At 46.8% G+C, this 21,391-nt stretch overlaps 23 non-coding genes across 23 annotated transcripts; 9 read left to right on the top strand and 14 right to left on the bottom strand.

Moving 5' to 3' along the window:
- Positions 1-1,730: 1,730 nt before the first annotated feature.
- Positions 1,731-1,804, bottom strand: trnat-cgu (transfer RNA threonine (anticodon CGU)). Its single transcript has one exon. It is a non-coding gene; the product is annotated as a tRNA-Thr (tRNA).
- Positions 1,805-1,985: 181 nt separating this feature from the next.
- Positions 1,986-2,057, top strand: trnap-agg (transfer RNA proline (anticodon AGG)). The gene has a single exon. It is a non-coding gene; the product is annotated as a tRNA-Pro (tRNA).
- Positions 2,058-4,850: 2,793 nt separating this feature from the next.
- On the bottom strand, positions 4,851-4,924 carry trnat-cgu (transfer RNA threonine (anticodon CGU)). The gene has a single exon. It is a non-coding gene; the product is annotated as a tRNA-Thr (tRNA).
- Positions 4,925-5,105: 181 nt separating this feature from the next.
- On the top strand, positions 5,106-5,177 carry trnap-agg (transfer RNA proline (anticodon AGG)). The gene has a single exon. It is a non-coding gene; the product is annotated as a tRNA-Pro (tRNA).
- Positions 5,178-6,595: 1,418 nt separating this feature from the next.
- On the bottom strand, positions 6,596-6,668 carry trnaf-gaa (transfer RNA phenylalanine (anticodon GAA)). Its single transcript has one exon. It is a non-coding gene; the product is annotated as a tRNA-Phe (tRNA).
- A 466-nt stretch (positions 6,669-7,134) lies between these two features.
- On the bottom strand, positions 7,135-7,208 carry trnat-cgu (transfer RNA threonine (anticodon CGU)). Its single transcript has one exon. It is a non-coding gene; the product is annotated as a tRNA-Thr (tRNA).
- A 181-nt stretch (positions 7,209-7,389) lies between these two features.
- Positions 7,390-7,461, top strand: trnap-cgg (transfer RNA proline (anticodon CGG)). Its single transcript has one exon. It is a non-coding gene; the product is annotated as a tRNA-Pro (tRNA).
- Positions 7,462-8,880: 1,419 nt separating this feature from the next.
- On the bottom strand, positions 8,881-8,953 carry trnaf-gaa (transfer RNA phenylalanine (anticodon GAA)). The gene has a single exon. It is a non-coding gene; the product is annotated as a tRNA-Phe (tRNA).
- An 846-nt stretch (positions 8,954-9,799) lies between these two features.
- On the bottom strand, positions 9,800-9,872 carry trnaf-gaa (transfer RNA phenylalanine (anticodon GAA)). Its single transcript has one exon. It is a non-coding gene; the product is annotated as a tRNA-Phe (tRNA).
- An 857-nt stretch (positions 9,873-10,729) lies between these two features.
- trnaf-gaa (transfer RNA phenylalanine (anticodon GAA)) lies at positions 10,730-10,802 on the bottom strand. The gene has a single exon. It is a non-coding gene; the product is annotated as a tRNA-Phe (tRNA).
- Positions 10,803-11,268: 466 nt separating this feature from the next.
- trnat-cgu (transfer RNA threonine (anticodon CGU)) lies at positions 11,269-11,342 on the bottom strand. The gene has a single exon. It is a non-coding gene; the product is annotated as a tRNA-Thr (tRNA).
- Positions 11,343-11,523: 181 nt separating this feature from the next.
- trnap-cgg (transfer RNA proline (anticodon CGG)) lies at positions 11,524-11,595 on the top strand. Its single transcript has one exon. It is a non-coding gene; the product is annotated as a tRNA-Pro (tRNA).
- A 1,419-nt stretch (positions 11,596-13,014) lies between these two features.
- trnaf-gaa (transfer RNA phenylalanine (anticodon GAA)) lies at positions 13,015-13,087 on the bottom strand. The gene has a single exon. It is a non-coding gene; the product is annotated as a tRNA-Phe (tRNA).
- Positions 13,088-13,933: 846 nt separating this feature from the next.
- trnaf-gaa (transfer RNA phenylalanine (anticodon GAA)) lies at positions 13,934-14,006 on the bottom strand. Its single transcript has one exon. It is a non-coding gene; the product is annotated as a tRNA-Phe (tRNA).
- An 857-nt stretch (positions 14,007-14,863) lies between these two features.
- On the bottom strand, positions 14,864-14,936 carry trnaf-gaa (transfer RNA phenylalanine (anticodon GAA)). The gene has a single exon. It is a non-coding gene; the product is annotated as a tRNA-Phe (tRNA).
- A 466-nt stretch (positions 14,937-15,402) lies between these two features.
- On the bottom strand, positions 15,403-15,476 carry trnat-cgu (transfer RNA threonine (anticodon CGU)). The gene has a single exon. It is a non-coding gene; the product is annotated as a tRNA-Thr (tRNA).
- A 181-nt stretch (positions 15,477-15,657) lies between these two features.
- trnap-cgg (transfer RNA proline (anticodon CGG)) lies at positions 15,658-15,729 on the top strand. Its single transcript has one exon. It is a non-coding gene; the product is annotated as a tRNA-Pro (tRNA).
- Positions 15,730-17,645: 1,916 nt separating this feature from the next.
- trnat-cgu (transfer RNA threonine (anticodon CGU)) lies at positions 17,646-17,719 on the bottom strand. The gene has a single exon. It is a non-coding gene; the product is annotated as a tRNA-Thr (tRNA).
- A 181-nt stretch (positions 17,720-17,900) lies between these two features.
- trnap-agg (transfer RNA proline (anticodon AGG)) lies at positions 17,901-17,972 on the top strand. The gene has a single exon. It is a non-coding gene; the product is annotated as a tRNA-Pro (tRNA).
- Positions 17,973-18,121: 149 nt separating this feature from the next.
- Positions 18,122-18,193, top strand: trnaq-cug (transfer RNA glutamine (anticodon CUG)). Its single transcript has one exon. It is a non-coding gene; the product is annotated as a tRNA-Gln (tRNA).
- Positions 18,194-19,897: 1,704 nt separating this feature from the next.
- trnat-cgu (transfer RNA threonine (anticodon CGU)) lies at positions 19,898-19,971 on the bottom strand. The gene has a single exon. It is a non-coding gene; the product is annotated as a tRNA-Thr (tRNA).
- A 181-nt stretch (positions 19,972-20,152) lies between these two features.
- trnap-agg (transfer RNA proline (anticodon AGG)) lies at positions 20,153-20,224 on the top strand. The gene has a single exon. It is a non-coding gene; the product is annotated as a tRNA-Pro (tRNA).
- Positions 20,225-20,373: 149 nt separating this feature from the next.
- trnaq-cug (transfer RNA glutamine (anticodon CUG)) lies at positions 20,374-20,445 on the top strand. Its single transcript has one exon. It is a non-coding gene; the product is annotated as a tRNA-Gln (tRNA).
- The last annotated feature ends 946 nt before the right edge of the window (positions 20,446-21,391 follow it).

Raw genomic sequence — 21,391 nt, 5'->3', positions numbered from 1 at the left:
TTTGGAACACATTGTCAATAGTCTGAGCCCAGCTATTGTCCAAATTGACAAGGCCTTTGTCCTGAGCATTGTAGCACACAAGACCAGTTCCAGAAAAAATGGGATTTTCGTCAAACATGGAAACAACCGAGCCACTGTTGGGCTTTCAAATATCACCTTGGCGTCATCAACTTGTGTTTGGATCGTAAGCTCCCCGAACGTTCGCTGGATTTTCAGAACAAAATCTGTGTCACTCATTAACCAGAGACACGTTCAGCAAGGCTTTTTAAATGATCTGGCAAGGCAAGAACAACATTTCAACTGTGCTGAAACCCGGGATTGAACCAGGGACCTTTAGATCTTCAGTCTAACGCTCTCCCAACTGAGCTACTTCAGCTGCAACACAGCATTTCCGCTTTTCCAGTCAGGCCTCAGTTCTTCAAATGTAACCAGGCTGGGCGGGTTGCCCTTGTCTTTTGCCGGCTAAAAGGAGGTCTTCGCAGATGAAATCTCAGAGCCTATCACTGGTCACCTGAACAGGGGCTTGAATCCTGGACACTCAGATCAAAAGTCGAATGTGTCAGTGACTGGCTCAACCTTTGTCTTATCTGACCATAAAATCTTTTACCCAGAAGGTGTTTGGCTAGTCCGTGTGGGCAGTGTCCAACCTAAGCCTGTCTTATAGGTGGCAATTTCGGGAGCATGTCCATGGCGAAGCCAGAAATCCAGCCACTTGTATGCCAGAAAATTTCAGTCACGTGACTTTTTAATGTCAAAGAGCGGCCTGGATAGCTCAGCTGGTAGAGCATCAGACTTTTAATCTGAGGGTCCAGGGTTCAAGTCCCTGTTCAGGCGGTGAATGATAGGCTGCTTCACCTACATGCAAAGCTGGTCCTGATTTGGAACACATTGTCAATAGTCTGAGCCCAGCTATTGTCCAAATTGACAAGGCCTTTGTCCTGAGCATTGTAGCACACAAGACCAGTTCCAGAAAAAATGGGATTTTCGTCAAACATGGAAACAACCGAGCCACTGTTGGGCTTTCAAATATCACCTTGGCGTCATCAACTTGTGCCATTGTAGTGTTTGGATCGTAAGCTCCCCGAACGTTCGCTGGATTTTCAGAACGAAATCTGTGTCACTCATTAACCAGAGACACGTTCAGCAAGGCTTTTGAAATGATCTGGCAAGGCAAGAACAACATTTCAACTGTGCTGAAACCCGGGATTGAACCAGGGACCTTTAGATCTTCAGTCTAACGCTCTCCCAACTGAGCTACTTCAGCTGCAACACAGCATTTCCGCTTTTCCAGTCAGGCCTCAGTTCTTCAAATGTAACCAGGCTGGGCGGGTTGCCCTTGTCTTTTGCCGGCTAAAAGGAGGTCTTCGCAGATGAATCTCAGAGCCTATCACTGGTCACCTGAACAGGGACTGCTCGTCTGACTGTGGAACTTTTGTCCAGAAGACATTTGGCTTGTCCAAGTGGGCACTTCAAATGTAAGTGGAGCTTAGAGGTGGCAATTTCAGGACAGGAGCTTCTTTCTCCATCCACATCTTCTCAGTCCAAGGCGAGCTCACATAATCTGCCTCGACTAAGCCGGAAGTCGGTAGGTCGGTCGTGTCCAAATTGATCAGGGTATTATTGCCTTCAGAAATGATGGGATTTTCTTCAACGCAACAAGGATTCTCATAGAAAAACATGGTTTGAAATGTTTCAAAAGTAGCCGTGAAGAAGCCATGGAAACAGCCTAAAGGCACTGCTGGGATTTGAACCCAGAATCTCCTGTTTACGAGACAGGCACTTTGACCGACTCAGCCACAGCGCCCGCAAAGCTGCAGAATTTGCACCTAAATTACTCTTTGCCCTTAAAAACAATAACAAACGTCAAAACCACGACGACGCAATTTACCAATGCAATCGCATCATGTCAATTTTGGTACCAAGGGAATCCTGTCGTTTCGGCCGAAATTCTCAGCAACAAACAGCCGCTCTCTCAAGCTACCAAGGGCTTGTTGGTCTAGTGGTATGATTCTCGCTTAGGGTGCGAGAGGTCCCAGGTTCAACTCCTGGACAAGCCCTCCGTCTGTATAGGCTGACTTTTGACTTGATTATAACCTTTTAACGTAATTTCCCTAAAAAACGATCAAATAATGAAATGCTGTCAACTTTATCGTAGTCTGACACTGTGTACTTGGGGATCAGACAATGTCAGACACTTGCTATCGCCGGTTCCATGGTGTAATGGTTAGCACTCTGGACTCTGAATCCAGTGATCCAAGTTCAAGTCTTGGTGGGACCGACTTCTGCGTCTTGGACGGTCACCTCCTTTTACGTTAAGTGTGTGTGATTAGGGTTTTTTTTATTTGAGGATTTGAGTTGAAATACATATCTATAAATACCATATCAGTTGTTTCCCAAGATCAGGATGAGTTCCCAGAATGACGGTAAGGTCCGTGACAGCTGATGTCATACATCAGCTGGCAATATATGCATGTGAGGTAGACACTTCGGTTGTGTGTGGGGCGACACAAGTCTTTTCAGTTCCTCTGTCGAGTCAAGAAGGATACAGCACTGTACTGAAATCTGGGACCTTTAGATCTTCAGTCTGACGCTCTCCCAGCTATTTCAGCTGTGGAACGGGTTTTCGGCTTTTCCAGGTCAGGGCTCAGCCTGTCAAATGTAAGAAGGGGCACCAGTCCCGTTCCTGGTGCCCCTGTGTTTTGGGGGCAAAAAGGAGGCTTTGGCAAATGAACTTCAGAGCCTATCACTGGTCACCTGAACAGGGGCTTGAATCCTGGACACTCAGATCAAAAGTCGAATGTGTCAGTGACTGGCTCAACCTTTGTCTTATCTGACCATAAAATCTTTTACCCAGAAGGTGTTTGGCTAGTCCGTGTGGGCAGTGTCCAACCTAAGCCTGTCTTATAGGTGGCAATTTCGGGAGCATGTCCATGGCGAAGCCAGAAATCCAGCCACTTGTATGCCAGAAAATTTCAGTCACGTGACTTTTTAATGTCAAAGAGCGGCCTGGATAGCTCAGCTGGTAGAGCATCAGACTTTTAATCTGAGGGTCCAGGGTTCAAGTCCCTGTTCAGGCGGTGAATGATAGGCTGCTTCACCTACATGCAAAGCTGGTCCTGATTTGGAACACATTGTCAATAGTCTGAGCCCAGCTATTGTCCAAATTGACAAGGCCTTTGTCCTGAGCATTGTAGCACACAAGACCAGTTCCAGAAAAAATGGGATTTTCGTCAAACATGGAAACAACCGAGCCACTGTTGGGCTTTCAAATATCACCTTGGCGTCATCAACTTGTGTTTGGATCGTAAGCTCCCCGAACGTTCGCTGGATTTTCAGAACGAAATCTGTGTCACTCATTAACCAGAGACACGTTCAGCAAGGCTTTTTAAATGATCTGGCAAGGCAAGAACAACATTTCAACTGTGCTGAAACCCGGGATTGAACCAGGGACCTTTAGATCTTCAGTCTAACGCTCTCCCAACTGAGCTACTTCAGCTGCAACACAGCATTTCCGCTTTTCCAGTCAGGCCTCAGTTCTTCAAATGTAACCAGGCTGGGCGGGTTGCCCTTGTCTTTTGCCGGCTAAAAGGAGGTCTTCGCAGATGAAATCTCAGAGCCTATCACTGGTCACCTGAACAGGGGCTTGAATCCTGGACACTCAGATCAAAAGTCGAATGTGTCAGTGACTGGCTCAACCTTTGTCTTATCTGACCATAAAATCTTTTACCCAGAAGGTGTTTGGCTAGTCCGTGTGGGCAGTGTCCAACCTAAGCCTGTCTTATAGGTGGCAATTTCGGGAGCATGTCCATGGCGAAGCCAGAAATCCAGCCACTTGTATGCCAGAAAATTTCAGTCACGTGACTTTTTAATGTCAAAGAGCGGCCTGGATAGCTCAGCTGGTAGAGCATCAGACTTTTAATCTGAGGGTCCAGGGTTCAAGTCCCTGTTCAGGCGGTGAATGATAGGCTGCTTCACCTACATGCAAAGCTGGTCCTGATTTGGAACACATTGTCAATAGTCTGAGCCCAGCTATTGTCCAAATTGACAAGGCCTTTGTCCTGAGCATTGTAGCACACAAGACCAGTTCCAGAAAAAATGGGATTTTCGTCAAACATGGAAACAACCGAGCCACTGTTGGGCTTTCAAATATCACCTTGGCGTCATCAACTTGTGCCATTGTAGTGTTTGGATCGTAAGCTCCCCGAACGTTCGCTGGATTTTCAGAACGAAATCTGTGTCACTCATTAACCAGAGACACGTTCAGCAAGGCTTTTGAAATGATCTGGCAAGGCAAGAACAACATTTCAACTGTGCTGAAACCCGGGATTGAACCAGGGACCTTTAGATCTTCAGTCTAACGCTCTCCCAACTGAGCTACTTCAGCTGCAACACAGCATTTCCGCTTTTCCAGTCAGGCCTCAGTTCTTCAAATGTAACCAGGCTGGGCGGGTTGCCCTTGTCTTTTGCCGGCTAAAAGGAGGTCTTCGCAGATGAATCTCAGAGCCTATCACTGGTCACCTGAACAGGGACTGCTCGTCTGACTGTGGAACTTTTGTCCAGAAGACATTTGGCTTGTCCAAGTGGGCACTTCAAATGTAAGTGGAGCTTAGAGGTGGCAATTTCAGGACAGGAGCTTCTTTCTCCATCCACATCTTCTCAGTCCAAGGCGAGCTCACATAATCTGCCTCGACTAAGCCGGAAGTCGGTAGGTCGGTCGTGTCCAAATTGATCAGGGTATTATTGCCTTCAGAAATGATGGGATTTTCTTCAACGCAACAAGGATTCTCATAGAAAAACATGGTTTGAAATGTTTCAAAAGTAGCCGTGAAGAAGCCATGGAAACAGCCTAAAGGCACTGCTGGGATTTGAACCCAGAATCTCCTGTTTACGAGACAGGCACTTTGACCGACTCAGCCACAGCGCCCGCAAAGCTGCAGAATTTGCACCTAAATTACTCTTTGCCCTTAAAAACAATAACAAACGTCAAAACCACGACGACGCAATTTACCAATGCAATCGCATCATGTCAATTTTGGTACCAAGGGAATCCTGTCGTTTCGGCCGAAATTCTCAGCAACAAACAGCCGCCCTCTCAAGCTACCAAGGGCTTGTTGGTCTAGTGGTATGATTCTCGCTTAGGGTGCGAGAGGTCCCAGGTTCAACTCCTGGACAAGCCCTCCGTCTGTATAGGCTGACTTTTGACTTGATTATAACCTTTTAACGTAATTTCCCTAAAAAACGATCAAATAATGGAATGCTGTCAACTTTATCGTAGTCTGACACTGTGTACTTGGGGATCAGACAATGCCAGACACTTGCTATCGCCGGTTCCATGGTGTAATGGTTAGCACTCTGGACTCTGAATCCAGTGATCCAAGTTCAAGTCTTGGTGGGACCGACTTCTGCGTTTTGGACGGTCACCTCCTTTTACGTTAAGTGTGTGTGATTAGGGTTTTTTTATTTGAGGATTTGAGTTGAAATACATATCTATAAATACCATATCAGTGGTTTCCCAAGATCAGGATGAGTTCCCAGAATGACGGTAAGGTCCGTGACAGCTGATGTCATACATCAGCTGGCAATATATGCATGTGAGGTAGACACTTCGGTTGTGTGTGGGGCGACACAAGTCTTTTCAGTTCCTCTGTCGAGTCAAGAAGGACACAGCACTGTACTGAAATCTGGGACCTTTAGATCTTCAGTCTGACGCTCTCCCAGCTATTTCAGCTGTGGAACGGGTTTTCGGCTTTTCCAGGTCAGGGCTCAGCCTGTCAAATGTAAGAAGGGGCACCAGTCCCGTTCCTGGTGCCCCTGTGTTTTGGGGGCAAAAAGGAGGCTTTGGCAAATGAACTTCAGAGCCTATCACTGGTCACCTGAACAGGGGCTTGAATCCTGGACACTCAGATCAAAAGTCGAATGTGTCAGTGACTGGCTCAACCTTTGTCTTATCTGACCATAAAATCTTTTACCCAGAAGGTGTTTGGCTAGTCCGTGTGGGCAGTGTCCAACCTAAGCCTGTCTTATAGGTGGCAATTTCGGGAGTGGGGCTGCTTTCTCTCTGTCATGAGCATGTCCATGGCGAAGCCAGAAATCCAGCCACTTGTATGCCAGAAAATTTCAGTCACGTGACTTTTTAATGTCAAAGAGCGGCCTGGATAGCTCAGCTGGTAGAGCATCAGACTTTTAATCTGAGGGTCCAGGGTTCAAGTCCCTGTTCAGGCGATGAATGATAGGCTGCTTCACCTACATGCAAAGCCTGCCTCTTTGGTCCTGATTTGGAACACATTGTCAATAGTCTGTTTTCGGAGCCCAGCTATTGTCCAAATTGACAAGGCCTTTGTCCTGAGCGTTGTAGCACACAAGACCAGTGCCAGAAAAAATGGGATTTTCGTCAAACATGGAAACAACCGAGCCACTGTTGGGCTTTCAAATATCACCTTGGCGTCATCAACTTGTGCCATTGTAGTGTTTGGATCGTAAGCTCCCCGAACGTTCGATGGATTTTCAGAACGAAATCTGTGTCACTCATTAACTAGAGACATGTTCAGCAAGGCTTTTTAAATGGTCTGGCAAGGCAAGAACAACATTTCAACTGTGCTGAAACCCGGGATTGAACCAGGGACCTTTAGATCTTCAGTCTAACGCTCTCCCAACTGAGCTATTTCAGCTGCAACACAGCATTTCCGCTTTTCCAGTCAGGCCTCAGTTCTTCAAATGTAACCAGGCTGGGCGGGTTGCCCTTGTCTTTTGCCGGCTAAAAGGAGGTCTTCGCAGATGAATCTCAGAGCCTATCACTGGTCACCTGAACAGGGACTGCTCGTCTGACTGTGGAACTTTTGTCCAGAAGGCATTTTGCTTGTCCAAGTGGGCACTTCAAATGTAAGTGGAGCTTAGAGGTGGCAATTTCAGGACAGGAGCTTCTTTCTCCATCCACATCTTCTCAGTCCAAGGCGAGCTCACATATTCTGCCTCGACTAAGCCGGAAGTCGGTAGGTCGGTCGTGTCCAAATTGACCAGGGTATTATTGCCTTCAGAAATGATGGGATTTTCTTCAACGCAACAAGGATTCTCATAGGAATACATGGTTTGAAATGTTTCAAAAGTAGCCGTGAAGGAGCCATGGAAACAGCCTAAAGGCACTGCTGGGATTTGAACCCAGAATCTCCTGTTTACGAGACAGGCACTTTGACCGACTCAGCCACAGCGCCCGCAAAGCTGCAGAATTTGCACCTAAGTTACTCTTTGCCCTTAAAAACAATAACAAACGTCAAAACCACGACAACGCAATTTACCAATGCAATCGCATCATGTCAATTTTGGTACCAAGGGAATCCTGTCGTTTTGGCCGAAATGCTCAGCAACAAACAGCCGCCCTCTCAAGCTACCAAGGGCTTGTTGGTCTAGTGGTATGATTCTCGCTTCGGGTGCGAGAGGTCCCAGGTTCAACTCCTGGACAAGCCCTCCGTCTGTATAGGCTGACTTTTGACTTGATTATAACCTTTTAATGTAATTTCCCTAAAAAACGATCAAATAATGGAATGCTGTCAACTTTATCGTAGTCTGACACTGTGTACTTGGGGATCAGACAATGTCAGACACTTGCTATCGCCGGTTCCATGGTGTAATGGTTAGCACTCTGGACTCTGAATCCAGTGATCCAAGTTCAAGTCTTGGTGGGACCGACTTCTGCGTCTTGGACGGTCACCTCCTTTTACGTTAAGTGTGTGTGATTAGGGTTTTTTTTATTTGAGGATTTGAGTTGAAATACATATCTATAAATACCATATCAGTTGTTTCCCAAGATCAGGATGAGTTCCCAGAATGACGGTAAGGTCCGTGACAGCTGATGTCATACATCAGCTGGCAATATATGCATGTGAGGTAGACACTTCGGTTGTGTGTGGGGCGACACAAGTCTTTTCAGTTCCTCTGTCGAGTCAAGAAGGATACAGCACTGTACTGAAATCTGGGACCTTTAGATCTTCAGTCTGACGCTCTCCCAGCTATTTCAGCTGTGGAACGGGTTTTCGGCTTTTCCAGGTCAGGGCTCAGCCTGTCAAATGTAAGAAGGGGCACCAGTCCCGTTCCTGGTGCCCCTGTGTTTTGGGGGCAAAAAGGAGGCTTTGGCAAATGAACTTCAGAGCCTATCACTGGTCACCTGAACAGGGGCTTGAATCCTGGACACTCAGATCAAAAGTCGAATGTGTCAGTGACTGGCTCAACCTTTGTCTTATCTGACCATAAAATCTTTTACCCAGAAGGTGTTTGGCTAGTCCGTGTGGGCAGTGTCCAACCTAAGCCTGTCTTATAGGTGGCAATTTCGGGAGTGGGGCTGCTTTCTCTCTGTCATGAGCATGTCCATGGCGAAGCCAGAAATCCAGCCACTTGTATGCCAGAAAATTTCAGTCACGTGACTTTTTAATGTCAAAGAGCGGCCTGGATAGCTCAGCTGGTAGAGCATCAGACTTTTAATCTGAGGGTCCAGGGTTCAAGTCCCTGTTCAGGCGGTGAATGATAGGCTGCTTCACCTACATGCAAAGCCTGCCTCTTTGGTCCTGATTTGGAACACATTGTCAATAGTCTGTTTTCGGAGCCCAGCTATTGTCCAAATTGACAAGGCCTTTGTCCTGAACGTTGTAGCACACAAGACCAGTTCCAGAAAAAATGGGATTTTCGTCAAACATGGAAACAACCGAGCCACTGTTGGGCTTTCAAATATCACCTTGGCGTCATCAACTTGTGCCATTGTAGTGTTTGGATCGTAAGCTCCCCGAACGTTCGATGGATTTTCAGAACGAAATCTGTGTCACTCATTAACTAGAGACATGTTCAGCAAGGCTTTTTAAATGATCTGGCAAGGCAAGAACAACATTTCAACTGTGCTGAAACCCGGGATTGAACCAGGGACCTTTAGATCTTCAGTCTAACGCTCTCCCAACTGAGCTATTTCAGCTGCAACACAGCATTTCCGCTTTTCCAGTCAGGCCTCAGTTCTTCAAATGTAACCAGGCTGGGCGGGTTGCCCTTGTCTTTTGCCGGCTAAAAGGAGGTCTTCGCAGATGAAATCTCAGAGCCTATCACTGGTCACCTGAACAGGGGCTTGAATCCTGGACACTCAGATCAAAAGTCGAATGTGTCAGTGACTGGCTCAACCTTTGTCTTATCTGACCATAAAATCTTTTACCCAGAAGGTGTTTGGCTAGTCCGTGTGGGCAGTGTCCAACCTAAGCCTGTCTTATAGGTGGCAATTTCGGGAGTGGGGCTGCTTTCTCTCTGTCATGAGCATGTCCAGAAATCCAGCCACTTGTATGCCAGAAAATTTCAGTCACGTGACTTTTTAATGTCAAAGAGCGGCCTGGATAGCTCAGCTGGTAGAGCATCAGAATTTTAACCTGAGGGTCCAGGGTTCAAGTCCCTGTTCAGGCGATGAATGATAGGCTGCTTCACCTACATGCAAAGCCTGCCTCTTTGGTCCTGATTTGGAACACATTGTCAATAGTCTGTTTTCGGAGCCCAGCTATTGTCCAAATTGACAAGGCCTTTGTCCTGAGCGTTGTAGCACACAAGACCAGTTCCAGAAAAAATGGGATTTTCGTCAAACATGGAAACAACCGAGCCACTGTTGGGCTTTCAAATATCACCTTGGCGTCATCAACTTGTGCCATTGTAGTGTTTGGATCGTAAGCTCCCCGAACGTTCGCTGGATTTTCAGAACGAAATCTGTGTCACTCATTAACTAGAGACATGTTCAGCAAGGCTTTTTAAATGATCTGGCAAGGCAAAAACAACATTTCAACTGTGCTGAAACCCGGGATTGAACCAGGGACCTTTAGATCTTCAGTCTAACGCTCTCCCAACTGAGCTATTTCAGCTGCAACACAGCATTTCCGCTTTTCCAGTCAGGCCTCAGTTCTTCAAATGTAACCAGGCTGGGCGGGTTGCCCTTGTCTTTTGCCGGCTAAAAGGAGGTCTTCGCAGATGAAATCTCAGAGCCTATCACTGGTCACCTGAACAGGGGCTTGAATCCTGGACACTCAGATCAAAAGTCGAATGTGTCAGTGACTGGCTCAACCTTTGTCTTATCTGACCATAAAATCTTTTACCCAGAAGGTGTTTGGCTAGTCCGTGTGGGCAGTGTCCAACCTAAGCCTGTCTTATAGGTGGCAATTTCGGGAGTGGGGCTGCTTTCTCTCTGTCATGAGCATGTCCATGGCGAAGCCAGAAATCCAGCCACTTGTATGCCAGAAAATTTCAGTCACGTGACTTTTTAATGTCAAAGAGCGGCCTGGATAGCTCAGCTGGTAGAGCATCAGACTTTTAATCTGAGGGTCCAGGGTTCAAGTCCCTGTTCAGGCGATGAATGATAGGCTGCTTCACCTACATGCAAAGCCTGCCTCTTTGGTCCTGATTTGGAACACATTGTCAATAGTCTGTTTTCGGAGCCCAGCTATTGTCCAAATTGACAAGGCCTTTGTCCTGAGCGTTGTAGCACACAAGACCAGTGCCAGAAAAAATGGGATTTTCGTCAAACATGGAAACAACCGAGCCACTGTTGGGCTTTCAAATATCACCTTGGCGTCATCAACTTGTGCCATTGTAGTGTTTGGATCGTAAGCTCCCCGAACGTTCGCTGGATTTTCAGAACGAAATCTGTGTCACTCATTAACCAGAGACACGTTCAGCAAGGCTTTTTAAATGATCTGGCAAGGCAAGAACAACATTTCAACTGTGCTGAAACCCGGGATTGAACCAGGGACCTTTAGATCTTCAGTCTAACGCTCTCCCAACTGAGCTATTTCAGCTGCAACACAGCATTTCCGCTTTTCCAGTCAGGCCTCAGTTCTTCAAATGTAACCAGGCTGGGCGGGTTGCCCTTGTCTTTTGCCGGCTAAAAGGAGGTCTTCGCAGATGAATCTCAGAGCCTATCACTGGTCACCTGAACAGGGACTGCTCGTCTGACTGTGGAACTTTTGTCCAGAAGGCATTTTGCTTGTCCAAGTGGGCACTTCAAATGTAAGTGGAGCTTAGAGGTGGCAATTTCAGGACAGGAGCTTCTTTCTCCATCCACATCTTCTCAGTCCAAGGCGAGCTCACATATTCTGCCTCGACTAAGCCGGAAGTCGGTAGGTCGGTCGTGTCCAAATTGACCAGGGTATTATTGCCTTCAGAAATGATGGGATTTTCTTCAACGCAACAAGGATTCTCATAGGAATACATGGTTTGAAATGTTTCAAAAGTAGCCGTGAAGGAGCCATGGAAACAGCCTAAAGGCACTGCTGGGATTTGAACCCAGAATCTCCTGTTTACGAGACAGGCACTTTGACCGACTCAGCCACAGCGCCCGCAAAGCTGCAGAATTTGCACCTAAGTTACTCTTTGCCCTTAAAAACAATAACAAACGTCAAAACCACGACAACGCAATTTACCAATGCAATCGCATCATGTCAATTTTGGTACCAAGGGAATCCTGTCGTTTTGGCCGAAATGCTCAGCAACAAACAGCCGCCCTCTCAAGCTACCAAGGGCTTGTTGGTCTAGTGGTATGATTCTCGCTTCGGGTGCGAGAGGTCCCAGGTTCAACTCCTGGACAAGCCCTCCGTCTGTATAGGCTGACTTTTGACTTGATTATAACCTTTTAATGTAATTTCCCTAAAAAACGATCAAATAATGGAATGCTGTCAACTTTATCGTAGTCTGACACTGTGTACTTGGGGATCAGACAATGTCAGACACTTGCTATCGCCGGTTCCATGGTGTAATGGTTAGCACTCTGGACTCTGAATCCAGTGATCCAAGTTCAAGTCTTGGTGGGACCGACTTCTGCGTCTTGGACGGTCACCTCCTTTTACGTTAAGTGTGTGTGATTAGGGTTTTTTTTATTTGAGGATTTGAGTTGAAATACATATCTATAAATACCATATCAGTTGTTTCCCAAGATCAGGATGAGTTCCCAGAATGACGGTAAGGTCCGTGACAGCTGATGTCATACATCAGCTGGCAATATATGCATGTGAGGTAGACACTTCGGTTGTGTGTGGGGCGACACAAGTCTTTTCAGTTCCTCTGTCGAGTCAAGAAGGATACAGCACTGTACTGAAATCTGGGACCTTTAGATCTTCAGTCTGACGCTCTCCCAGCTATTTCAGCTGTGGAACGGGTTTTCGGCTTTTCCAGGTCAGGGCTCAGCCTGTCAAATGTAAGAAGGGGCACCAGTCCCGTTCCTGGTGCCCCTGTGTTTTGGGGGCAAAAAGGAGGCTTTGGCAAATGAACTTCAGAGCCTATCACTGGTCACCTGAACAGGGGCTTGAATCCTGGACACTCAGATCAAAAGTCGAATGTGTCAGTGACTGGCTCAACCTTTGTCTTATCTGACCATAAAATCTTTTACCCAGAAGGTGTTTGGCTAGTCCGTGTGGGCAGTGTCCAACCTAAGCCTGTCTTATAGGTGGCAATTTCGGGAGTGGGGCTGCTTTCTCTCTGTCATGAGCATGTCCATGGCGAAGCCAGAAATCCAGCCACTTGTATGCCAGAAAATTTCAGTCACGTGACTTTTTAATGTCAAAGAGCGGCCTGGATAGCTCAGCTGGTAGAGCATCAGACTTTTAATCTGAGGGTCCAGGGTTCAAGTCCCTGTTCAGGCGGTGAATGATAGGCTGCTTCACCTACATGCAAAGCCTGCCTCTTTGGTCCTGATTTGGAACACATTGTCAATAGTCTGTTTTCGGAGCCCAGCTATTGTCCAAATTGACAAGGCCTTTGTCCTGAACGTTGTAGCACACAAGACCAGTTCCAGAAAAAATGGGATTTTCGTCAAACATGGAAACAACCGAGCCACTGTTGGGCTTTCAAATATCACCTTGGCGTCATCAACTTGTGCCATTGTAGTGTTTGGATCGTAAGCTCCCCGAACGTTCGATGGATTTTCAGAACGAAATCTGTGTCACTCATTAACTAGAGACATGTTCAGCAAGGCTTTTTAAATGATCTGGCAAGGCAAGAACAACATTTCAACTGTGCTGAAACCCGGGATTGAACCAGGGACCTTTAGATCTTCAGTCTAACGCTCTCCCAACTGAGCTATTTCAGCTGCAACACAGCATTTCCGCTTTTCCAGTCAGGCCTCAGTTCTTCAAATGTAACCAGGCTGGGCGGGTTGCCCTTGTCTTTTGCCGGCTAAAAGGAGGTCTTCGCAGATGAAATCTCAGAGCCTATCACTGGTCACCTGAACAGGGGCTTGAATCCTGGACACTCAGATCAAAAGTCGAATGTGTCAGTGACTGGCTCAACCTTTGTCTTATCTGACCATAAAATCTTTTACCCAGAAGGTGTTTGGCTAGTCCGTGTGGGCAGTGTCCAACCTAAGCCTGTCTTATAGGTGGCAATTTCGGGAGTGGGGCTGCTTTCTCTCTGTCATGAGCATGTCCAGAAATCCAGCCACTTGTATGCCAGAAAATTTCAGTCACGTGACTTTTTAATGTCAAAGAGCGGCCTGGATAGCTCAGCTGGTAGAGCATCAGAATTTTAACCTGAGGGTCCAGGGTTCAAGTCCCTGTTCAGGCGATGAATGATAGGCTGCTTCACCTACATGCAAAGCCTGCCTCTTTGGTCCTGATTTGGAACACATTGTCAATAGTCTGTTTTCGGAGCCCAGCTATTGTCCAAATTGACAAGGCCTTTGTCCTGAGCGTTGTAGCACACAAGACCAGTTCCAGAAAAAATGGGATTTTCGTCAAACATGGAAACAACCGAGCCACTGTTGGGCTTTCAAATATCACCTTGGCGTCATCAACTTGTGCCATTGTAGTGTTTGGATCGTAAGCTCCCCGAACGTTCGCTGGATTTTCAGAACGAAATCTGTGTCACTCATTAACTAGAGACATGTTCAGCAAGGCTTTTTAAATGATCTGGCAAGGCAAAAACAACATTTCAACTGTGCTGAAACCCGGGATTGAACCAGGGACCTTTAGATCTTCAGTCTAACGCTCTCCCAACTGAGCTATTTCAGCTGCAACACAGCATTTCCGCTTTTCCAGTCAGGCCTCAGTTCTTCAAATGTAACCAGGCTGGGCGGGTTGCCCTTGTCTTTTGCCGGCTAAAAGGAGGTCTTCGCAGATGAAATCTCAGAGCCTATCACTGGTCACCTGAACAGGGGCTTGAATCCTGGACACTCAGATCAAAAGTCGAATGTGTCAGTGACTGGCTCAACCTTTGTCTTATCTGACCATAAAATCTTTTACCCAGAAGGTGTTTGGCTAGTCCGTGTGGGCAGTGTCCAACCTAAGCCTGTCTTATAGGTGGCAATTTCGGGAGTGGGGCTGCTTTCTCTCTGTCATGAGCATGTCCATGGCGAAGCCAGAAATCCAGCCACTTGTATGCCAGAAAATTTCAGTCACGTGACTTTTTAATGTCAAAGAGCGGCCTGGATAGCTCAGCTGGTAGAGCATCAGACTTTTAATCTGAGGGTCCAGGGTTCAAGTCCCTGTTCAGGCGATGAATGATAGGCTGCTTCACCTACATGCAAAGCCTGCCTCTTTGGTCCTGATTTGGAACACATTGTCAATAGTCTGTTTTCGGAGCCCAGCTATTGTCCAAATTGACAAGGCCTTTGTCCTGAGCGTTGTAGCACACAAGACCAGTGCCAGAAAAAATGGGATTTTCGTCAAACATGGAAACAACCGAGCCACTGTTGGGCTTTCAAATATCACCTTGGCGTCATCAACTTGTGCCATTGTAGTGTTTGGATCGTAAGCTCCCCGAACGTTCGCTGGATTTTCAGAACGAAATCTGTGTCACTCATTAACCAGAGACACGTTCAGCAAGGCTTTTTAAATGATCTGGCAAGGCAAGAACAACATTTCAACTGTGCTGAAACCCGGGATTGAACCAGGGACCTTTAGATCTTCAGTCTAACGCTCTCCCAACTGAGCTATTTCAGCTGCAACACAGCATTTCCGCTTTTCCAGTCAGGCCTCAGTTCTTCAAATGTAACCAGGCTGGGCGGGTTGCCCTTGTCTTTTGCCGGCTAAAAGGAGGTCTTCGCAGATGAATCTCAGAGCCTATCACTGGTCACCTGAACAGGGACTGCTCGTCTGACTGTGGAACTTTTGTCCAGAAGGCATTTTGCTTGTCCAAGTGGGCACTTCAAATGTAAGTGGAGCTTAGAGGTGGCAATTTCAGGACAGGAGCTTCTTTCTCCATCCACATCTTCTCAGTCCAAGGCGAGCTCACATATTCTGCCTCGACTAAGCCGGAAGTCGGTAGGTCGGTCGTGTCCAAATTGATCAGGGTATTATTGCCTTCAGAAATGATGGGATTTTCTTCAACGCAACAAGGATTCTCATAGGAATACATGGTTTGAAATGTTTCAAAAGTAGCCGTGAAGGAGCCATGGAAACAGCCTAAAGGCACTGCTGGGATTTGAACCCAGAATCTCCTGTTTACGAGACAGGCACTTTGACCGACTCAGCCACAGCGCCCGCAAAGCTGCAGAATTTGCACCTAAGTTACTCTTTGCCCTTAAAAACAATAACAAACGTCAAAACCACGACAACGCAATTTACCAATGCAATCGCATCATGTCAATTTTGGTACCAAGGGAATCCTGTCGTTTTGGCCGAAATGCTCAGCAACAAACAGCCGCCCTCTCAAGCTACCAAGGGCTTGTTGGTCTAGTGGTATGATTCTCGCTTCGGGTGCGAGAGGTCCCAGGTTCAACTCCTGGACAAGCCCTCCGTCTGTATAGGCTGACTTTTGACTTGATTATAACCTTTTAATGTAATTTCCCTAAAAAACGATCAAATAATGGAATGCTGTCAACTTTATCGTAGTCTGACACTGTGTACTTGGGGATCAGACAATGTCAGACACTTGCTATCGCCGGTTCCATGGTGTAATGGTTAGCACTCTGGACTCTGAATCCAGTGATCCAAGTTCAAGTCTTGGTGGGACCGACTTCTGCGTCTTGGACGGTCACCTCCTTTTACGTTAAGTGTGTGTGATTAGGGTTTTTTTTATTTGAGGATTTGAGTTGAAATACATATCTATAAATACCATATCAGTTGTTTCCCAAGATCAGGATGAGTTCCCAGAATGACGGTAAGGTCCGTGACAGCTGATGTCATACATCAGCTGGCAATATATGCATGTGAGGTAGACACTTCGGTTGTGTGTGGGGCGACACAAGTCTTTTCAGTTCCTCTGTCGAGTCAAGAAGGATACAGCACTGTACTGAAATCTGGGACCTTTAGATCTTCAGTCTGACGCTCTCCCAGCTATTTCAGCTGTGGAACGGGTTTTCGGCTTTTCCAGGTCAGGGCTCAGCCTGTCAAATGTAAGAAGGGGCACCAGTCCCGTTCCTGGTGCCCCTGTGTTTTGGGGGCAAAAAGGAGGCTTTGGCAAATGAACTTCAGAGCCTATCACTGGTCACCTGAACAGGGGCTTGAATCCTGGACACTCAGATCAAAAGTCGAATGTGTCAGTGACTGGCTCAACCTTTGTCTTATCTGACCATAAAATCTTTTACCCAGAAGGTGTTTGGCTAGTCCGTGTGGGCAGTGTCCAACCTAAGCCTGTCTTATAGGTGGCAATTTCGGGAGCATGTCCATGGCGAAGCCAGAAATCCAGCCACTTGTATGCCAGAAAATTTCAGTCACGTGACTTTTTAATGTCAAAGAGCGGCCTGGATAGCTCAGCTGGTAGAGCATCAGACTTTTAATCTGAGGGTCCAGGGTTCAAGTCCCTGTTCAGGCGGTGAATGATAGGCTGCTTCACCTACATGCAAAGCTGGTCCTGATTTGGAACACATTGTCAATAGTCTTAGCCCAGCTATTGTCCAAATTGACAAGGCCTTTGTCCTGAGCATTGTAGCACACAAGACCAGTTCCAGAAAAAATGGGATTTTCGTCAAACATGGAAACAACCGAGCCACTGTTGGGCTTTCAAATGTCACCTTGGCGTCATCAACTTGTGCCATTGTAGTGTTTGGATCGTAAGCTCCCCGAACGTTCGCTGGATTTTCAGAACGAAATCTGTGTCACTCATTAACCAGAGACACGTTCAGCAAGGCTTTTTAAATGATCTGGCAAGGCAAGAACAACATTTCAACTGTGCTGAAACCCGGGATTGAACCAGGGACCTTTAGATCTTCAGTCTAACGCTCTCCCAACTGAGCTACTTCAGCTGCAACACAGCATTTCCGCTTTTCCAGTCAGGCCTCAGTTCTTCAAATGTAACCAGGCTGGGCGGGTTGCCCTTGTCTTTTGCCGGCTAAAAGGAGGTCTTCGCAGATGAATCTCAGAGCCTATCACTGGTCACCTGAACAGGGACTGCTCGTCTGACTGTGGAACTTTTGTCCAGAAGGCATTTTGCTTGTCCAAGTGGGCACTTCAAATGTAAGTGGAGCTTAGAGGTGGCAATTTCAGGACAGGAGCTTCTTTCTCCATCCACATCTTCTCAGTCCAAGGCGAGCTCACATATTCTGCCTCGACTAAGCCGGAAGTCGGTAGGTCGGTCGTGTCCAAATTGACCAGGGTATTATTGCCTTCAGAAATGATGGGATTTTCTTCAACGCAACAAGGATTCTCATAGGAATACATGGTTTGAAATGTTTCAAAAGTAGCCGTGAAGGAGCCCTGGAAACAGCCTAAAGGCACTGCTGGGATTTGAACCCAGAATCTCCTGTTTACGAGACAGGCACTTTGACCGACTCAGCCACAGCGCCCGCAAAGCTGCAGAATTTGCACCTAAATTACTCTTTGCCCTTAAAAACAATAACAAACGTCAAAACCACGACGACGCAATTTACCAATGCAATCGCATCATGTCAATTTTGGTACCAAGGGAATCCTGTCGTTTCGGCCGAAATTCTCAGCAACAAACAGCCGCTCTCTCAAGCTACCAAGGGCTTGTTGGTCTAGTGGTATGATTCTCGCTTAGGGTGCGAGAGGTCCCAGGTTCAACTCCTGGACAAGCCCTCCGTCTGTATAGGCTGACTTTTGACTTGATTATAACCTTTTAACGTAATTTCCCTAAAAAACGATCAAATAATGAAATGCTGTCAACTTTATCGTAGTCTGACACTGTGTACTTGGGGATCAGACAATGTCAGACACTTGCTATCGCCGGTTCCATGGTGTAATGGTTAGCACTCTGGACTCTGAATCCAGTGATCCAAGTTCAAGTCTTGGTGGGACCGACTTCTGCGTCTTGGACGGTCACCTCCTTTTACGTTAAGTGTGTGTGATTAGGGTTTTTTTTATTTGAGGATTTGAGTTGAAATACATATCTATAAATACCATATCAGTGGTATCCCAAGATCAGGATGAGTTCCCAGAATGACGGTAAGGTCCGTGACAGCTGATGTCATACATCAGCTGGCAATATATGCATGTGAGGTAGACACTTCGGTTGTGTGTGGGGCGACACAAGTCTTTTCAGTTCCTCTGTCGAGTCAAGAAGGATACAGCACTGTACTGAAATCTGGGACCTTTAGATCTTCAGTCTGACGCTCTCCCAGCTATTTCAGCTGTGGAACGGGTTTTCGGCTTTTCCAGGTCAGGGCTCAGCCTGTCAAATGTAAGAAGGGGCACCAGTCCCGTTCCCGGTGCCCCTGTGTTTTGGGGGCAAAAAGGAGGCTTTGGCAAATGAACTTCAGAGCCTATCACTGGTCACCTGAACAGGGGCTTGAATCCTGGACACTCAGATCAAAAGTCGAATGTGTCAGTGACTGGCTCAACCTTTGTCTTATCTGACCATAAAATCTTTTACTCAGAAGGTGTTTGGCTAGTCCGTGTGGGCAGTGTCCAACCTAAGCCTGTCTTATAGGTGGCAATTTCGGGAGCATGTCCATGGCGAAGCCAGAAATCCAGCCACTTGTATGCCAGAAAATTTCAGTCACGTGACTTTTTAATGTCAAAGAGCGGCCTGGATAGCTCAGCTGGTAGAGCATCAGACTTTTAATCTGAGGGTCCAGGGTTCAAGTCCCTGTTCAGGCGGTGAATGATAGGCTGCTTCACCTACATGCAAAGCCTGCCTCTTTGGTCCTGATTTGGAACACATTGTCAATAGTCTGAGCCCAGCTATTGTCCAAATTGACAAGGCCTTTGTCCTGAGCATTGTAGCACACAAGACCAGTTCCAGAAAAAATGGGATTTTCGTCAAACATGGAAACAACCGAGCCACTGTTGGGCTTTCAAATATCACCTTGGCGTCATCAACTTGTGCCATTGTAGTGTTTGGATCGTAAGCTCCCCGAACGTTCGCTGGATTTTCAGAACGAAATCTGTGTCACTCATTAACCAGAGACACGTTCAGCAAGGCTTTTTAAATGATCTGGCAAGGCAAGAACAACATTTCAACTGTGCTGAAACCCGGGATTGAACCAGGGACCTTTAGATCTTCAGTCTAACGCTCTCCCAACTGAGCTACTTCAGCTGCAACACAGCATTTCCGCTTTTCCAGTCAGGCCTCAGTTCTTCAAATGTAACCAGGCTGGGCGGGTTGCCCTTGTCTTTTGCCGGCTAAAAGGAGGTCTTCGCAGATGAATCTCAGAGCCTATCACTGGTCACCTGAACAGGGACTGCTCGTCTGACTGTGGAACTTTTGTCCAGAAGACATTTGGCTTGTCCAAGTGGGCACTTCAAATGTAAGTGGAGCTTAGAGGTGGCAATTTCAGGACAGGAGCTTCTTTCTCCATCCACATCTTCTCAGTCCAAGGCGAGCTCACATAATCTGCCTCGACTAAGCCGGAAGTCGGTAGGTCGGTCGTGTCCAAATTGATCAGGGTATTATTGCCTTCAGAAATGATGGGATTTTCTTCAACGCAACAAGGATTCTCATAGAAAAACATGGTTTGAAATGTTTCAAAAGTAGCCGTGAAGAAGCCATGGAAACAGCCTAAAGGCACTGCTGGGATTTGAACCCAGAATCTCCTGTTTACGAGACAGGCACTTTGACCGACTCAGCCACAGCGCCCGCAAAGCTGCAGAATTTGCACCTAAATTACTCTTTGCCCTTAAAAACAATAACAAACGTCAAAACCACGACGACGCAATTTACCAATGCAATCGCATCATGTCAATTTTGGTACCAAGGGAATCCTGTCGTTTCGGCCGAAATTCTCAGCAACAAACAGCCGCCCTCTCAAGCTACCAAGGGCTTGTTGGTCTAGTGGTATGATTCTCGCTTAGGGTGCGAGAGGTCCCAGGTTCAACTCCTGGACAAGCCCTCCGTCTGTATAGGCTGACTTTTGACTTGATTATAACCTTTTAACGTAATTTCCCTAAAAAACGATCAAATAATGGAATGCTGTCAACTTTATCGTAGTCTGACACTGTGTACTTGGGGATCAGACAATGTCAGACACTTGCTATCGCCGGTTCCATGGTGTAATGGTTAGCACTCTGGACTCTGAATCCAGTGATCCAAGTTCAAGTCTTGGTGGGACCGACTTCTGCGTTTTGGACGGTCACCTCCTTTTACGTTAAGTGTGTGTGATTAGGGTTTTTTTTATTTGAGGATTTGAGTTGAAATACATATCTATAAATACCATATCAGTGGTTTCCCAAGATCAGGATGAGTTCCCAGAATGACGGTAAGGTCCGTGACAGCTGATGTCATACATCAGCTGGCAATATATGCATGTGAGGTAGACACTTCGGTTGTGTGTGGGGCGACACAAGTCTTTTCAGTTCCTCTGTCGAGTCAAGAAGGACACAGCACTGTACTGAAATCTGGGACCTTTAGATCTTCAGTCTGACGCTCTCCCAGCTATTTCAGCTGTGGAACGGGTTTTCGGCTTTTCCAGGTCAGGGCTCAGCCTGTCAAATGTAAGAAGGGGCACCAGTCCCGTTCCTGGTGCCCCTGTGTTTTGGGGGCAAAAAGGAGGCTTTGGCAAATGAACTTCAGAGCCTATCACTGGTCACCTGAACAGGGGCTTGAATCCTGGACACTCAGATCAAAAGTCGAATGTGTCAGTGACTGGCTCAACCTTTGTCTTATCTGACCATAAAATCTTTTACCCAGAAGGTGTTTGGCTAGTCCGTGTGGGCAGTGTCCAACCTAAGCCTGTCTTATAGGTGGCAATTTCGGGAGCATGTCCATGGCGAAGCCAGAAATCCAGCCACTTGTATGCCAGAAAATTTCAGTCACGTGACTTTTTAATGTCAAAGAGCGGCCTGGATAGCTCAGCTGGTAGAGCATCAGACTTTTAATCTGAGGGTCCAGGGTTCAAGTCCCTGTTCAGGCGGTGAATGATAGGCTGCTTCACCTACATGCAAAGCTGGTCCTGATTTGGAACACATTGTCAATAGTCTTAGCCCAGCTATTGTCCAAATTGACAAGGCCTTTGTCCTGAGCATTGTAGCACACAAGACCAGTTCCAGAAAAAATGGGA

Source organism: Dunckerocampus dactyliophorus, chromosome 13 (assembly GCF_027744805.1).
Source record: "Dunckerocampus dactyliophorus isolate RoL2022-P2 chromosome 13, RoL_Ddac_1.1, whole genome shotgun sequence".
NCBI lineage: Eukaryota > Metazoa > Chordata > Actinopteri > Syngnathiformes > Syngnathidae > Dunckerocampus > Dunckerocampus dactyliophorus.
This window is presented reverse-complemented; position numbering and strand designations above follow the sequence as displayed.